Consider the following 6,256-nt stretch of genomic DNA (forward strand, 5'->3'; position numbering starts at 1 on the left):
ACCGAAGAACCAATTGAAACCATTTCAGTACCAATTAAAAACAACTGAGTCACATTTGAAAATTCATTTGATTGGGGAAGAAAGCTGAAAGAAAACCAAGTGGAACCAGTTGCGTCCCATAAATTTTGAGATTATCAATTGATCGAGGAAAAATAAACAGCAAAGAAAAAATGCCAATTGAAACCAATTGCGTCCCATTTGAAATCTCCAATTGATGGGGAAAACAATAGGAGAGAAAACGTACCAACTGAAAGTTTTGTTTCGTCCTTAACCGTAGACCCCTACATACGTGTATACTTTTTAGAGGAGTCTTCCAGCCTTTAGACATAGGCCCTTGAAGAAAATTGGCAAGATTAGGAGGGGAGGGATTGATCCTCGAACCCCTTCGGGATCCGTGCCTCAGCTGTGCTGAAGAGCGAGGATGGAGGTTGTGCGCCCTCCCTCACTCACAATCAACGCAGGAAAGTTCCTTTTGCCTTTACTTGGGGGGAGACTTTGGTTGTGTTTTGTTTCTCTCTTGTTTTTGTTTGGCTTGTTACGCCCTTTTCCTTTTGACCTTAAGCGAAATTGTCTTCATTTTGGTTTGAGGTTTCCCAACATTTTCTTTGATTCCCCTGAAAATTCAAAGTACCAGGGGTGTAAAAATTCCGGGGATGCATGGGATATATCCCCGCCGCTTTTTGGATCAGATAGGCATTGGATAACCCCCACACTCACACACACAGAAGTACTTTTTTTCGAAAATTATCAAAGCCATGAGATACGCAGTTTTTTTTAGGAGTGTTAAGTAAACACGTGATTTGTATCGTGAATAGCACCCCTGGTGTTCCCCCCGCGCTTTTCCAATTTGCTGAAGTCATTCCCATCCCATCCAGTCCTATGTCCAGCAAGAAATGAGACCGAGGGGTACCTCCAACATGTCCACTCTAGACTACTGTTATCTAACACATATCCCTAGATGTCTGAAAAGAATTCCTCAGATTCCAGTGAAATAATGACCAACACAAGCAAGGGAGGGGGTTCTCTCTGTCTCATATCTTGCTTCCTATGGCCAGTCCCCGGAACCCATTTACGACACTGCAAAGTACATTGCATCGTTCCCTTCAAATATTACTTTATATTCCACAATGCTAACGTTAAGTGTCGGTCTTCTTATGCCCAAATAGTGTAGCACGAGGCCTGTCGAGCTAATGAACAAATCCCAATCACAAACAACTAACTGATAACTTAAGTGATAAATCTATAATTTAATACTAAATTTAGTGATACGTGACAATCATCTTCTAAACTCCACAGTTTCCATTTTATCCTTTTCACACGACCTTGACCCTTGACCCATGACCCGGGATTCCTCTAAGTAAGGACGGTATCGGTAAATTAGGCAGAAATAAACGCTGGATTTTAAAACAACTGGAAATGTTCTTTGTAAGTGAAATAATTAAGAATAATTTATGTATATCTTATAATGTCAATTTCAAGAAGTAATTGGGAATATACGTGAGATGGAATCGTTTGGGTATTTCATTTGAAACCAGCAAGCACTTGCATAATGAGCAAAACCAAGCGTATGTCGTCAGGCGTCCAAGTCATGTTGGCCTTGTTAACAGATCATTCAAATCATGCAAATGTAACCTGTGCAATTATCACTCACTGAGGAACTGAGATGCATTCCAAGCCTCCATTTGCCTCTCAAAAAATTATTTTCTGATCAAGGTGAAAGATAAAGACGAAACGCGCACCCGCACATTGGCAGTTGATATACCAATAAGGTGGCGTTTTCTGAGTAGAATTTTATCAAATGGGTGACGAGAATGGGGTTTAAAAGCGAAAGTCTGGTATATCCACCTCTGTTACAATGCCGGCGTGGCGTATATAGCAAGCTTTGATCCAAGAGATCGAAAAGGGACCGCGGGCTTTAATCCGGGAGGAGGGTGGTATATCCCCCCACCCACACACACATCTTTTGGTCGGGGGGGGGTCAGGGTACCTGTTCAATTTGATTGTAACCCTTAAACGTACGCCCTATGGATTGTCCAATATTCCTTTCAGTTATTTTGAAATTACATTCAAACACTTCAAAATATTCAAAACCGTTTGCAGCTGGGACCCCGTATGCAGTACGTAATTATATTATGATCTTGAGTCACACCTTTCAGCAAGAACCAACAAGCATTATGTTAATTAGTTCTCATTATTACAGTCTTTTAGCGATTTGGTTTCCGAGATGAATGATATCGAATTCGGCTGGCTATGGGTGGCCAAAGTTTTAACAGAGTTCACATCTGGTTGCCTTATGATGTTCGTTGTGGTTCATTGGTGTCAAAAGGCAGCCATGTATGCAAAGTAACATTTGCGTGAGATTCTTAGAAGAAATTTGATTTTGGGGTTTTTGTACTGATGGCCAGCCATAGATTTGCCAACCACTTGGTGTGGGTAAAAGCCGCATATGTGACGCAGGGATACTCTGCGTTGAAAAAAATCCCATTTTGTTCTCCGACTTTAAAAACCTGGATAGCCCACCGTTGGGTGGGGCTAATTCCCAGCCTGCACAGAATTTTGTGAAGAAAGAAGGGTACTTCACAGTTACAGACGCTGAAAGCACCGTGGATTGCTTGCTGCTTGAATCAAGGTGTGTATGTTTTGTGTGTACATGTTATTATATAACTGAACTCTATCTAAAAATCAGCTCCCTGTAAGGCTTAGCGAACGTGCGTGCACGGGTTTTGTTTTGAATGTGGACGCCATTTTCGGTCCCACCAGCTTCAACCTCCTTTCACGGTGCGCCCCCACTGCTACCTGCTCTTCGTCAACAAAATAACCTCTGGGGACGAGGTTGCACCGGCCACACTTCTACTACTCTTTTTCTGGTGAGGACAAACAAGCATCGACACACAGGAAAGATACATTACCGGGAACGTCATTTCTTCTCACTTTAAACACGGATCGAATAATTGCTGAGAAGAAGCAGCCTCACGAGTAAACTAAGCCTAGGGCACTAGCTGGTTCTTTCAATCGTGGCGTGTTCCTTTTACCTCGAGTGCAAATTGCAATGGATCCAGAGCTCTTGGCAGAAGCCAAGCCAAGGAAATTTAGATGGCCTGTATAGCTACAAGCAGTGACTATTCACGAGCACTGAACCAATGTCATCCTTTTAGAGGCAGCGTGCCACCCACTCCACTGAGAGTGTAAATCCTTTTAATCACCTTTTAGGTTTTTTCTCAGCTTTCGAAATTATCTTTTCAATTCAACGGCAGAATTTCAGCTTCAGTGCGTCTTTCCCATTATCGGAAAACTCATAATTGGGTCTTCTGATTTCACACGTCCGTCATGAAAACCGCCCGCTTTATTCAAAGTGTAACCGAAATTAGCGGTGTTACTTAAAAAAGATAAAGGGACGTCTCGTGCGAAATACTAACTCTCAACCTTACGGCGCAAACGTGGCCATATTTTACTGAAGATCATTTTAAGGGAAAGCGTCTTTCTATGGAAAAACGTCGTTCAATAATTTTCACTACCCTGGAAAAAGTGTGCACCCCCAGGATGCCCTTCCCAACAATACGTCATGCCACCGCCATGCATCAGGTCTGGATCCCAGGCCAATATTTGATTAAGCCCGGTCAAGGGTATTAAGGCGACTTGCCAGCATAATATTAATGGGATGGCAACGACAAATTGCCTATTATACCGAAGATAATTAAATCCTGTCCTCGTTTGTTTTTAGTGTTTGGTTGCAGCTACAAGAGAAAGTGCGCTCTCACGTTCTTTGGTTTTTAAGGGGATTCATTTAAATAGAATTATCATCTACTGCTATGAGAGAATTGAAAGGTCTACGCGGTGCAATCTTGAAAAGGCACTTTTTGTTTTCAGTGCACCTTATTTTCAATTATTTTCATTCTGCTATTTCAAAATATTTTGGTGCCATTTTGTTTTTAATGCTGCGGTAAATTCCAATATATTCACGAGCAACACTGTGATATTTAGGGAGAAAAACTCCACGTTTGACATCGGGAAAATCTGCCGGATTTTTTTTTTTTGACTTTTTTTTTTGCTAACCAAAATTTCCTTTTGTTTATTGATCCATTGCTGTGTAAATACACAGCCACAAGCCATCGATCAACCCTTTCTCTTGAATGTTTTAATTTTTTGGCTGAAGATTCAGTGTCTGCATTCCCCCAAATAACATCATCGAAGTAGTTCCCTTATTTGTCCGGGAAAGCATGGACAAATTTAACCGCTCAAATACGAGCACTTTTTAGATGATGCTGGATGGTTTTCATATGGAGAAGGTAATGAACCAAAACAAGCGGTCTAAAATAAATTTACAGCCATAGATTCTCTGACAATTCCAACAACCAAAAATTGGCCAGTCGGCATTTTTTCTGCTTCTCCAATCTCATTTAACCAGCTGGAATCACCAGGAGGAATGTATTTGTACTGAACTAATACGGGCACAAGTCTTATGGTTGTCAGGTGGAAGTAAGAATGAACTTGAACGTCTGTTCCTTTCCTGTGTTGCGTTACAACCACTGTGGTTGATATCGAGTATCGCAGTAAAAGGGGGTGTGGAATGCTGGGTAGCAGAGCTCAACAGCAGGCCTGGAAGCTAAGCTTTGTTTTAACTGGCTCAATGGGCAAGTTAACTGTTTTACTTGCCCGCAAGAATTCTCACTAGCCTATTCGGCTTTTTTAAAACCAAAACTAAAACTTTTATGGACGTCATTATTTCAACCGTTAATGTGGGGTCTTGCAGTCAATTCTAAAACTAATGGGGAGTTCAAAACTGTTACACTTAACAGGATCACGTACTATTATTTTTGCAACTTCTTTTTTTTTTTACAAATGGCAAAATGGCAGTTTCAAACAGGAAGGTATTCCTTAAGGCCTACTCGCCCGCCGGGCAAGTTAAATACATTTTCTTGCCCGCAGCAGCTTTTACTAGAATTTGTACACCATTGCAGGTATAATTTGAAAGCACCCCGGGCCGGCAAAATTAAAAACGGGGACGTTGCAAATAGATGATTGAAAAACAACCAATGAGCGAAAACGTGTTTCGTTCATCTCACTATAATCTCGTAATTGAGTCTAAACGGACTATGGTGTTCTATATCTGCCATCTTGCATCTTGTATCTTGCATCCCACTTTACAGATCTCGCCTTACGTATCGAATTTCTCATTTCGTGACTTGCCTCTTCCCTCCACTGAGCTCTCGTTTCACGCAATCGATTCAATGCACTGTATCAAAGTTGTTACAAAGGCCTCGTTGTTTCACACGGATCTGGATGGCGATCAGTGATCCGTCGCTGGTCAACTGACACACCTAAACCCGCCTAATGGATGGAGCGAACCAGTAATAGGATCAAAGTGATCAAGACCCAGATCCGTGTGAAACAAACAGATCCAATGATGGCGTGCGCGCTTCCGCCATGGCCGCGGCCAAGCTACAGTGTTTCATGTCATGTAATAATGTTCCCACTCCATCACTCGTTTTCAAGCTTTGTTGTGCAACAGCGGGTCATTTAACGCGAAATGCGACATGGCAGATTCAGAGCACCATAACGGACGACAGATGAAGCACAACCTTGGTCATTAATACTCACCCCAGCTGTCCCTCAGATTTATATAGCCACTTTCCAATCTGGGGTCAGGTGCAACCTCTCGCTCCAGTCCTAATTAAGATATCCATACATAAACCCGTTCATAATGAAACCGCCCTTCTAATAGTCCTTCATAAACCTCAAACACAAGCAAGCCATTTATGAGGTCAATTATTTTTTTCAGTTTGGTCAATTTTTCCCCCAGGTTCTTAAACAGTGATAAAATCATTTGCAAGGACACAGTGACAACGTTCAATATTCCCGTAAACCGAGTACTATTTCTAAGGTTAGGTTGGGACCGGGGGGCACAAAGTAAATTGTATCCTTTCCTAATGCTCTTTCTAGAGGGCTGATTTATTATCATTTATCGCAAAGTTAGAAAACCTCAAGTCTTGTGACAGAGTTCATTTCGATATGTATTCGGGGACATTTTTGTGACCTTCGCCCATGAAATCCGTAAGGCAACCCAATTACAGACATCAGCTTTTGGCGCGTGAAAGTCATCAAAATTTTACTTTCTATTAATTGTTTTTATTCTACTGGCTTTTCCGTAATGTACCTCAAATTAATGTGGGGGTCAGATGAAGATGGACTTACATGTACTTAGCGCCATAATATGAATTACCCCGCCAAAAAGGACACACAAACAACAACAACAACG

This window comes from Acanthaster planci, linkage group LG01 (genome assembly GCF_054643075.1).
Source record: "Acanthaster planci isolate LZ-2023a linkage group LG01, COTS_SCS, whole genome shotgun sequence".
Taxonomy (NCBI): Eukaryota; Metazoa; Echinodermata; class Asteroidea; order Valvatida; family Acanthasteridae; genus Acanthaster; species Acanthaster planci.